Below are 13,113 nucleotides of genomic sequence, written 5' to 3'. Positions count from 1 at the left end.
TACACGTTATATTTTTATTGGCTCAGCTAAGCTCCTGGTAGATGTGATGAGCCAGTTTGGGAATTATTACATTACAAAATACAAAAAACACCTCTCCAACTGAGCACATCCAAATACTGAATTGTAGAGTGGATAAGGTATGCTCATGTATGGCAGAGCCCTTTTCATGGCTGTGTAACTGTTCATTCCACGGTCTTTCATGTGCTGTTTGTATGCAAATAATAATGAGACTATTAAACCTTTACCACTGCGATTATGAGGAATATCTTCTTACTTCCATTTCCGAGATGTGTAAAAGTTTCAAGTTCTCATAATCAAACATCTCTTCTGTGCGCACACACATTTAATGAAAAATCTCAAAATGTAAAAAATCAGATTTGATAGCGACCTCATGAAAGTTATCTAATACCTAGCAATTTTTAACATTGTCTTACAGGTATTAATCCTCCAACATTTGAAAGGAGACATAACGGCTAGATCACCATAATGGTCAGTGTAATGATTTTCCAATGTATTGAGTTTATATCACAGCCTCCCTTAGAACTCTCCTCCTAAACATACCTGTTCTACTACGATGTATATTTATTAACACATAGTCACATGAAGTTCTTCTCTTGAAACACCTACTGACAGGGACAGCTGAATTTCTGTGCCCTCAGACTCCTGAATCGCAGCAGACTAGCAGGATGGTGAGGTTAAGATGCTTATCTCCATCCTGGGTGTCTTTAACATCCGCAGTGTTCCAGTCTTTCAAGCCTGCCAGGCCCCATCTCTCTCTGATTTAAACCTATGTGCCAAATTTGAAGCTGGGGATGTCTCTGAATTAGAAACTGTATACATTGGAGGTGATCACAGTCAAACTCTACAGCCTGAAGGGGAAGAAGCTGGACACTTATGAGGTGTAAATTAGAAGAATCCTGGGGTAGGTGGTAAGAAGCAATAGGATGTGTTATAAGAATATTACACTAAACCATGAGTGTACGTGTGTTAACTTGCAACACAAGGAGCAAATTAGCCACTAACTTCACCTACCTACAGACCGTCATCTTCTATCTGATTTTATAACTGCCTTTTCAAAAGGGATTTCTGTTAAATCTTAACAAGTTGAGGATTTTATCTGCTCCATTCACTCAGACACATGCAGAGCGACTGAGGATAGAGAGTTGGAGTTGATGTAGCACTTCAGGTCTGAAGGTGTCTCATTATGGAGTAGTTTTGTCTGTCCTGTCTAAAGTGAGGGGAACAACAAAATATTTACACTTAAGATGGTTGAGTAAGTTGTGGAATTGGAGAGCATCAAAAGGTGATCTGTAGTTTTTTGGGATTAGGTAATCTGTTTAGACGTTGATGATAGGGTTTTGAGGAGTACAAAGCTTGTAGTGCCTGTGGCAAGGTGAGCTGGAAAGCATCCTCAAGAACACCAGTTAAAGAATCAAGGGAGTTCTCCAGTGTAGAGTTAGACCTGTTAGGGAGTTGGGAGTTTGAGGTAAGTGGTGGGTCAGTTAGGGAATATGGGAAAAAGGTAAATATATAATAAAAAGAGTTTATGGTAGATACAGAGGCGTCAGGCAATGATGCCCTCTTTATGCTGCTTGAATTTCGTATCAAACCACTAGTTAATAGATTTAGGCAGGCGCAATTAATTTCACTAATCACCAGGTGTAGGTTTGAAAGGAAGCTGGCTCTTTGTGATCTTGTGGTATTTCTGTTTCGACCAGAGAAAAGTATAGCATGATTAGAGAAGGTGGTATTGAAATTCAGAATTATATCAGGATATGCGATTAAGGGCCTTATTTTGAATTTGGCGGACATCCATCTGATACACTCTAAATAGGGTGGGTGGGATATCTGCTGCTTTTTATTGTGGTGCAATGTTAGAAGATGGGTATTTCCTTCTATGAGTTAAATCAACCTCATTGGTAGTCCTTGGTATGTTAGATGCCTCTAGACGTGCTTATTAAAGTTTTGCAAAACTGTGATTTTGAGGCAGAAGGGGATGTATGATGTGGTAATTTTCTCTTCATTCCAGAGACTGCTTTCGAACACTTAAATACTTGCAGGTTAGACATGGATAAAGTATTTTATAACCAACCTGCCTTTGTTGCCTTAGTAACATTGGAGGAGGCATTTGACAAACAAGTGCAACACCCGGAAGAAGTGTTTAAGTGGTGCAATGGGATCCAAGTTTTGGAGAAAGTGAAGATATGAATGGATTGGATGGAGGGATATGTACTGCACAGTATGACCAAACTACTGCTCAGGTACTTGCCTTTGTACCCTGGGAGGTTGAATGGGAATGTGATGGAGACATGTGAATAGCTTGGCTTCTGAGAAAAGCTAAGGGTCTAGTGAAGAGTTTGAAGGACCAAGTATTCCATTACAAACAAGACGGATCTCCCATCCTCTTATTATAAATGCATTGTAGTCCACCTGCCCGTATTTAAAGTTGGGATGGCAGTCAGCTTTCCATTGAAGAAGCCAACAGAGGTTATCCCAATGAAAAGCTTTCTATAATGGCCCGACACAGTAGGAACTACACTGCCTATCCTACATGAGCGGATTTTATGATGTGTTTTATTTCTGTCCATGTTTTGTGACAAAACAAAAACAAATGGCCCCCAAACCCAGTGAAAAATCTCACTGGGTGAGGGGTCATTATTTGTTTGTTAGGGTTGAGCGCACGCAAGCGCTCAGGACCATGTTGTAATCTCTCTGTAGGCTTCTAACCATGCCCATGTTTCGCCCATCACTTTCTTCAGTTTGTGGGCTTGCAATTTAAAAATCAATTCATTCCATTTGTGAAAAGGCATGCATATGTCATGCCTTTTCCGGTGTTTAGGCCTCCTCGAGCGCACCGTAAACTACTAAAAACATACTAGGCTCCGTGTTTTCAGCGGGCTTCTGGACTACTTTATCTTTTCATTTCCTGCACAGCGCGATCTCGCTGGGGAGAAGTCAAGCGCTTTGCATGACATCGACCCTGTTACATGGATAATTGCACTTTTGCTGGTTACATGGATAATTGAACTTTTGCCAGTAACATGGATAATTGCACTTTTGCCAATAAGTTTCACTGCAAGCGAACTTCTCTTTCCTTTTCTGTATCTCCTTACACTCATGGCGACCGTCGGCTCGCATATGTGAAACTGTTTTAGTTTTCACTATTAGTTTATGTGGCAAGAAAAGTCCAATTAGGAGTTTACAACGCTAACAGCTCCAACGCGAGGAAACGTGACACCCTTGCATTGCAACTGTTTGTGTTTCAATTACAATCTCCCTCTGCTGAGAGATTGTTTTTGAAAACAAAAAGTTTGTCAAAGTTTAGTAGACAACTGTCAAAACTGAGAGCAGCCATCTACTTTTATACCTTGACAGTGAACACTGTGATGGTGGTTCCTCTGATAACGCGTCCCGACCTAGATAATTTACTTACACGGGGACTCGTTTTAGGCCAATGAACCTTTTGACCCTGATTGGGGACTCCTTAAGACGAGATAGCTATTTAGCATTTCAATCAATAGATCAATCACTTTATCAGTATACACAATAACTAATCAATTCGCCTTATCAATACCCTGCAATAGGACTGAAACACCATGGCCTTTCAACCAATAAATGATCACGCAAAGCTAATAAAGGTTAAGATATTTATTCCCTATTGGTTACAATTCTAAGGTCATGTTTATTAGTCTCAATATCAATAAGCACATCAAAAGCATTATAATATGGCAACTTGAATAAGACTTTATCAAAGCAAAAATCAAGAACATCAGAACAAAGCACAATGTCAACATGAATCACCTTTAGCAGAGTATCATTAGTACAGTATTCAACAAAGCAAAGATTCAGTCATTTGTTTATTTGCACCCAATATTAGTGAATTCCTCAACAAACCTCTAATTGGCATCCGCATGTTGGGCTTCTGCAAAACAATTTAGCAACACGAATTTAGAAAACATCTAACTATGGTCTCTGTCAAAAGTACCTAGAAAGAAAAGGCAAACAGACAATTACAATTCATTATCTTATAGTTACCCTCCGTCATGGGTCAGCATACAGAGTCAGTCTTCGTCCTCAGGACATCAGTCGATTCGCCATCAGCAAGGATAAGCAGCAAAGTCTCAGCAAGATAGGGTAAGAAGGAATGCTTCCCTCATAAGGAGGAGAAGTGCGTTATAGGGCAAAGAGAGGATGAGGATGGTTTAGGGTATCAGAACAACAAAGTCTTAAGGCAGGGTACCACAGCAAGAGTGTCCCTATAATGGCTCAGTAAAAGGCACGTAATGGCTAGGTAATAGCATCAAAGAGGCGAGGAAGAATGCTGATTTCTCCTTGTGTCACATCGTTATATTAATCTTGTCTAACACGTTCCTAATTTCCAATTGGGCAATATTTGGTGCATCGTTATCTCTGACCAATGATCCGTTGATCACCTTACTAGAATTTTCACTTAAGACAGTTCTCATGCAGTTTATTGGTTCCTGTGATTGACGTCTTCAGCGGGTAAAATGTCAGGTAGGAAAAGTTACACTCGTTGCTCTAGTCAGTAGTTCCATTGTCTTTACCAGTTTAGGCGACCTTGTACCTGTTGGGAATTACACTGTTGCATTCAGCAAGAATGTCTCCTTGAGCAAGTCGGGTCTCATGAGAAAGAATTTACTACGGTTACACACACATCTCTAGCTTCTGGAAAAGTACAGTTTTCGCGTCCTTTAGGAAGACAACACATTGCATGTTAGAAAAACACATTTAATATGAGACCAGGCAGGTAGGCCCAGACCCTTGCTAACTAAGGCCTAGTGATTAATTCAGCAAACCTTAATACAAAATACATGGTGCTAATACAGAATCATACATGAGTACATTATTAATTCATTATTAGTTAGTTTAATTAATCATCGTATACATTGATGGCCACTCCCCGTGGGCACATTTCAAAACGCGTGCATTAATATTTATTCTGCCACGTTTTCTATTCAGTATCATTTATACATTATTTTGCAAGCTTTTCATGTTAATATTGAATACAAAAGCTCCACTCCAACAATCCCTCCTCTGATGACTCTTGTCATCACACAAATCCTTTCTTTCAGAAAAGTTTCATTTTCTAAAATCCGTCATCTCAATTTCTTCCCTTGGTTTTGCCTTTTCATATTTTGCTCTGAACATTTTCTCCCTTTTCTTTTCTTCCCTCCTCGCATTACGTTTTGCCAATTTTGCTTTAATTCTTTTACTAATTTTGCATGATAACCATAATCCAAATAAACAAGCCAAAACAATCAATATTCCCTGTATCATTTTTGCCAGTATCCCATGCCAAATATTACTAAACCAGCTTCCCACTTTAGCAAGTCCCTTTACAACCCTTTCCCAGACACCTGCTTCTTTCAATTCCTTCAAATCTGTACTATCTCTTGTTATGTTAGTAAGCATACTTCTAATCTCATTACTATTGTCCAGAATATAGGCACAACAATGTTGCTCATTAAGCATCTTACAGACTCCGCCATTTTTCGCTAAAAGAATGTCTAAAGCAAGCCTGTTTTGAAGAGTCATAGCCCTCTCTGCAGCAAGTTCAGTATCCATCAGCTCCTGTGAAATTTGTCAGCATGTTATCCACAAAATTAGACAACTTTTGAATCTTTATGGAGTTCAAGATAACTTCCACTGAAGGAATTATTGCTCCAAATATGTCTCCTACTACACCAGCAGCAGTCTCTCTCTTTTGTCTAGTACGAAGAAATTCATACACCCTCGGAAACTTCTTCAAGTCTTCCAGCTGATATATCTTTGGGAAAACTATCCCCAAATAACATGTCCCATACCATCCCTTTGGAAGACGGTAACAAGCATTAAGTCCGCATATATAATAGACCCCAGGGATCGCTGAATCCTCTCCATTTAACATGAAAGTCCACTTATTCTGAAACAAAAACACATGCTTACATTCACTCGTTCCCACAAACACATTGTCATAATATGACTTAGGCCGTGTTATGCAAAGCTTACCGACATGTAGTGCATATAAAGCTAATTTCCCTTGTTCCCTAACTCCACTGTAACTTCCACTATCAATAAAGGATTGTTGCTGCAAGCCTTTCTCTAATTTCCCCTTCAAAACCCTCCTTCTATCTTCAGTGTGATCTAGAAAGTTTTTCTCTACAGGTGTAAGCAAGCAAGTAAAATTATTGCGGTGTGCATAAGAGGTACTAATTGTCGACGTTGTTTCAAAGAACTCCGTGACCAATTTTATGGCATAATATTTAGCAAAGCTATTCAAATCTTCTATGATAGGCACATAAGAGAACACAAGGTCGTGATTGGAATAGAAATATTGTATTTCTTCCTGGTTATAGAACCGGGTTAGTAACAAACTACAACTTATCCCATAGTTTAAGGGTATACTATGATAGGTAACTCCCTCTTGTACTGAAACAGGGATTTGTGTACACACATAACAAGCTTTTGCATCCATAGTATCAACATATTCACTCAGCAAGCAATAGAAAACATTAGTAGACAGTTCTCCTTTTGTTTTAGTGCCTTCATGCAAATACTTCATAACTTGCTCAAACCTCTCCCAAGGTGTTAGTGTAGCCGCCTCAGGAATTGTAGCATTGTTTGTTTCATTCTCATCCACCAATCGCATTTCCACAAACAAAACTATGATGAATATTACACATACAACACCCAAAGCAACACCCAAATATTTACAATGCCTACTTCCTCCATTATCATCTCCCGTGCTAGGCATGATCTGTAAAGAATCAGAAAGCAGAATGCTATAAGAGTAAACAATCAACTGAAGATGGTTTAAAACTAGTTTTTTCTTTCTTTTCTTTTTCTTTTTTCTCTCGGCAAAGCTAAGCAAAGTCTCTCTTTAGCAAGTATTTACAGATTTTCATTCACTCCCAGGATCCTTGTCAATTCGGTTAGCAGCTTGTCACAATCAGTTTTCAAAAGGTCAATTCAGGTTAACAATGTCACATCCGGTAACTTATCAGTCTCTTTCCTCAGCTTCTCTTAGCTCAATTTCAACTTAACACAATCTATTTTCTTTGTAGCCAAACTCAGGTACCATAGTATTGACCTGGGACTTCTCGATCAAAACAGAATGCTAAGAATTCTTGCTGTCACTCAGCTGATGTTGCATACACCCATTCAGGACCTGCGTACCTTCTGTTTGCTACTCTCTTTCTTTTCAATTTGCGGTCACCTTGCAACTCCCCTTCGCTCAAGTCTACCTTCCTTGTTGTATTGACCTCTTCTTCAATTGTCTCATCAACAACCACCTTTCCTTTTGTTACTTGCGATTCTGGCAACTTATCTCCTTTCATTGTCTCCTTGGTCTTTGATCTTCCTTGTGGCAGCTCGTGGCCCTCCTCTGTTTCTATGGTGTCTTCTCTTGATGGACCTGCAAGCGGCTCAGGAGGAGTCCGGGCACTCTGACTTTCATCTGCCTCAACTCCTTCGCCTTCTGGGTCTGTCAGGGGCTCTACTTCAAACCCATATCCTTCTGCTTCTGGGAGAACCTCTCTTTGGGTCGCTCCTCCTGGCGCCTCAGTTGAGATAGGCTCACTGTCACCCCTCTGGGTCTCACTTGTTGTTGGAGTGAACAAGCCGTCCTCAACGGGCTCTCCTTCTGTCTCAGTTCCCCTTTGATTCCTCTCCAGCCCTGAGCCTTCCTTTTCTTTTGCTGTTACTTCCGACAACTCAATTTCCTCATCAGTTGGACGCGTCACCTTTTTTGTGTGACTGGATCCAGTTTGGAATTCCTGCACACTTCACAGCAGTAGTAGTCGTCAGTATTACTTGATATGGCCCCTTCCAACGTGGCTCCAAACACGACTTTCTCACGTGTTTTTTGATGACAACCCAGTCACCAGCTTTCAGATTGTGACCTGGATCACTTATCGGTGGCAATGTGGTAGCCTCCACCTGGTGAGAGAAAGAGTGGACCACATCAGCCAGACCCTTGCAGTAGTCCAACACGATAACATCCGTGATATTCACAAGAGCATTTGCAGGCACCGCAGGCAGTCTCATAGCTCGGCCCAGGAGAATTTCATGAGGAGACAGTCCTGTTTTCTTGTTGGGTGTGTTTCTCATTGACATTAACACTAAGGGCAACGCATCAGGCCATTTCAAATTTGTAGCTGCACACATTTTTGCCATTCTCGACTTCAGGGTACCATTCATCTGCTCTACTAATCCTGATGCTTCATGGCAGTAACTACAATGCAACTTCTGTTCAATGCTGCACACAAGAGCTTAACCACCTCATTGTTAAAGTGACTGATTCTAAAGAGATCGGAAACCTGAAACGCAGAATCAATTCCCTAAGCAGCAGCTTTGCTACCGTGAGACTGTCATTTCTGCGTGTAGGGTAGGCTTCGATACAGTGACTGAAGATGCACACAATCACCAACACGTAACTCGGACCTCCACACACAGGCATCTCAATAAAATCCAATTGCATTCTGCTAAATGGACCTCCTACTCTCCCAATGTGGCTCAAATTCACCACTGTCCCTTTCCCCGCATTCATCTGTTGACAGATGATGCACCTGTGACAAATCACTTCCGCCGCTTGTCTGAACTTCGTATTGAACCAATCAATCTTGAATAACCTGATCATGGCATCTCTCCCAATATGTGCCTGTCCATGGTAAAACCTTGCAAACTGTGACAGAAGACTGTTCCGCAAAACCATTTTCCCCTCATCTGAAACCCACAAATCTTCTGGTCATTGTACACATTGCATCTTAAGACAAGAGCGTTTCTCCTCTCTGCTGGCACGACCCTGCAACAATTTTAATTCCTCCAACGTGTCAACCACCCTTAATGCGTAACCTGTGCATGTCTCATTTTCGGTTTCAGGTAACAATTCCCACTGATCCTTGAATGATATACAGTTCAATGCGTAAAACCTCGCGACTTGATCCACATATCCATTTCCCATTGACACAAAGTCTTGTGATTTCACACGAGCGCTGCATTTCACCACGGCAATTTCAAGAGGTAACTGAATCACGTGCAACAACTCCTTAATTCTCTCACCGTTTTTCACTGGAGAACCAGAGGCGGTCAGGAAACCCCTCTGTGACCATAATTGGCCAAAATCATGGACAATTCCAAATCTGTATCTGCTGTCAGTATAGATAGTTACCTTCAGTTTGTCAGCGGCATGGCATGCCCTGGTAAGTGCAACCAATTCAGCTACTTGAGCAGAGTATACTCAGTCAAGCCATGAGGCTTCTAGGATGTCAGTGATTGTACACACAGCATATCCAGCTCTCAGTACTACTACTGAATCTCTTAAACACGAGCCATCAACAAAGATAATGTAATCATTTTCTTCCAATTGGGTATCTCGAATGTCAGGTCCCGGTTTGGTGCACAGTTCGGTTACCTCAAGACAATCGTGTTCTACATCATCAGCATCCTCAACTTCTGCGTTTTCATTTGGAAGCAAAGTTGCCGGGTTCAACACAGTACATCTTTTCAGTTACACATTTGGTGACCCCAATATAATCGTTTCATATTTCGTCAATCTGGCATTTGTCATGTGCTGAGTTTTGGTCCGGGTCAGTAAAATCTACTGAATGTGGGACCATAACTGGTAAAGGGTGTCCCATCACTATGCCTTCACCATGTGTGAGGCTTTGACCAGCTGCTGCAATGGCACGCAGACAGCCCGGTAAGGCTGCTGTGACTGAGTCCAAAGTAGCTGAAAAATATGCTGCTGGTCGGTTTGCACCTCCATGGACCTGTGTCAGAACAGACAAGGAACAAGCATCACGTTCATGACAAAACAGGACAAAAGGCTTCGTGTAATCAGGCATACCTAAAGCTTGGGCCCTGCACATACACTCCCTCAACTCAATGAACACCTTCATCTCTTTCTCGTACATAGTTGTAGCATCTGGGCCGTCCTTAACTTCCTTAACTGTCAGTCTCACCAGTGTCTTGGAGATAATTGAGAAATTTGGGATCCACTGACGACAGTAGCCCACCATTCCCAAAAACATCCTAACGTCTCTCCGTGTCATTGGGGGACTCATCTGTAAATATGGCGGTCACTCTTTCCTTAGATATTTTCCTTGATCCCTTCTCAATTAGATGACCTAAGTATTTCACTTCTTTCTGACAATATTGCAGCTTCTTTGGGGACACCTTATGCCCATTCTTTCCCAAGTAGTTCAGCAAGGCAATAGTATCGTACTTGCAATCATCTCTCGTTTTAGATGCAATCAACAAGGCATCAATGTACTGCACTAGTGTCGATTGGAAAGGCAATTCCAATGACTCCAAGTCCTTCTTCAGGATTTGATTGAAGATGGAAGGTGACTCTGAAAACCCTTGAGGGATTCGACACCAACTGTAAACCTTGGCTGTCCTCGTGAAGAGGCACAGAAAAGAATGCTTGGGACAAATCAACTACCGTAAACCACTCTGCATCGCATGGGACCTGAAACATAATCAGAGCTGGATTTGGCACCACTGGACAACACTTCACCACTATGTCATTGATCTTTCTCAAGTCTTGAACAATTCGAACTTTCCCACAAGGCCTCCTCAGTCCAATTATAGGTGAATTACATGGGCTGCTCATCACTTCCTTCAGGACCCCTTGCTTCACAAAGTCTGCAATTATCTGCGTTACTTGTATGAGGACATCCTGCGCCATGTGGTACTGCGTTACCTGGGAGAACACGGCATTTGGCTGCACATCGGCTTTGACTGGTTCTACTCCTTTTATCAGTCCCACTTCCTTTCCTGTCAAGTCCCACACTTTCTCTGTGACTGTCCCCTGCAGGTCTGCGGGCAAATCAGTCACTGTGAACAATGGGAAGAAGCTTATCAGAGGGTACTCCTCATCTGTTGTCTCTGTCTCAGGCTCTGAGATCTGACCATCATCCCCTTCATCGTCACTGTTTGTCTGCACCTCTATCCCTTCATTGGAACAAGTGATAGAACACCTTGTCTTACACAGTAAGGGGCATATTTATACCGTTTGCGCCGGATTTGCGTCTGTTTTTTTTACGCAAATCCGACGCAAAACTAACTCCATATTTATACTTTGGCGTTAGACCCGTCTAGCGCCAAAGTTCTTGGAGTTTGCGTCATTTTTTAGCGTGGACACCTTCCTTGTGTTAATGATATGCAAGGTAGGCGTTCCCTTCTAAAAAATGACTCTGAGGCATGTGCGCCGTATTTACACTCCCGGGCAAAAATGACGCCCGGGAGTGGGCGGGTCCAAAAAAATGACGTCCAGCCACTTTAGCGTCATTTTTTAACGCCTGGTCAGGGCAGGCGTTAAGGGACCTGTGGGCTCGGAAGGAGCCCAGAGGTGCCCTCACATGCCCCCGGGGACACCCCCTGCCACCCTTGCCCACCCCAGGAGGATGCCCAAGGATGGAGGGACCCATCCCAGGGAACTTAAGGTAAGTTCAGATAAGTATTATTTTTTTTTTTTTTGGGTGGCATAGGGGGGCCTGATTTGTGCCCCCCTACATGCCACTATGCCCAATGACCATGCCCAGGGGACATAAGTCCCCTGGGCATGGCCATTGGGCAAGGGGGCATGACTCCTGTCTTTGCTAAGACAGGAGTCATTTAAATGGGGGTTGGGAGTAAAGAAAAATGGCGCAAATCGGGTTGAGGCGAAAATTTTGCCTCAGCCTGACTTGCCCCATTTTTTGACGCCCAAGCTCCATTTTCCCCTACGCCGGCGCTGCCTGGTGTAAGTCATTTTTTTTGACGCACACCAGGCAGCTCCGCCGGCTAACTTCATTCCATAAATAAGGCGCCCGCATGGCGCTTTGGAATGGCGTTAGCCGGCGTTAACTTTTTTGACGCACAACTGCGTTGGCGCAGTTGTGCGCCAAAAAGTATAAATACGGCCCTTAGTCTCTTCCCAGTAGGGACACCGGACTTGAGTCGCAAACCACAAATCTGTGCAATCCCTGGAAGGTACCAATCTCAACCTAAACCGGATCTGTAATCGGGTTAGTCAGGAGCTGGCTTGCCACTCCTACTACCTTTATTGTACGCCCCGAAAGTGGCAACTTCGGAACCTCTGCACTTCTGACTGTAGAGCGCGTAGCTCCAGGGTCAACCAAGAATAAAACCTTGTGACCCATTACTTTCCCTTGCCCAGAGGCCCCCCTCTGATCTACTTCTAGAGACGCTGCAAGTCTACACTCATCACTATCTGAACTGTTATCCGACCATTTATCATTTATTCCATTCTCACCATGCAATGGGAACTGTTGTACTGTGTTACTTTGACTCATTCCTTGACCTGTGACCTGTTGAGGAAGCATCACCTGTTGCTGTCCCATTGGTGCTAAGGGCAACTGCATTTGCTGTCTAGGTACCATGGGAATCTGCTATTGCATTTGCTGCATTTACACTGGTTGCACACGTGGCATCTGCACTTGTTGCATGGGTTGAAGGCCCTGCATCTGAACCATGTTATTCTGAAAGTTCGGATTCAAACCCCTCATTCTTGGTCCTTTATTATTTTGAAATGCATTGACATCATTGCTTTGTTGAACAACACCCTCCTGCACCATCATCAGGCATTCCCGCTTCCAGTGTCTGACGCCCCCGCATGCATGACATGGTAACACCTTCTTCATCCCCTGTACATCATTTTGAACTGTAACGGTATTTAAATCTGGACCACAGTTCACAAAACCTCCTCGACCTCTGCCTCTCGCTTGCGCCTGAAACATCCCGTTTCCTTGTGGCTGTTGCACCATCTGTTGTACTCCATTTCCCTGCATCCCAGCTTGCGCTGCCTTAATTTGCATCACCATCACTTTCCCCTTTAACTTTCTCTGCTTCAACTCAATCTCGTCGCTACAGTATTTCGCATACTGCAACACCTCATCAATCGGCTTCGCTTGCCAACAGATCAAATGATTCTTAATCATCTGGTTGGTCTCTGGCCTCAGCCCTTCAACAAACCTGAACACAAGGTGATTCATGCCTTTTGGCTCTATGACCTCTGTACCGCTGTAATGCTTGAACGCTTTCAACAACCTCTCATAGTAGGCATGTACCGACTCTTTAGCTTCCTGTGCCGTTTGATCAATCTTTTGC

This window comes from Pleurodeles waltl, chromosome 1_2 (genome assembly GCF_031143425.1).
Source record: "Pleurodeles waltl isolate 20211129_DDA chromosome 1_2, aPleWal1.hap1.20221129, whole genome shotgun sequence".
In the NCBI taxonomy this organism is placed as follows: Eukaryota; Metazoa; Chordata; class Amphibia; order Caudata; family Salamandridae; genus Pleurodeles; species Pleurodeles waltl.
Note: the sequence above shows the minus strand (reverse complement) of the source record.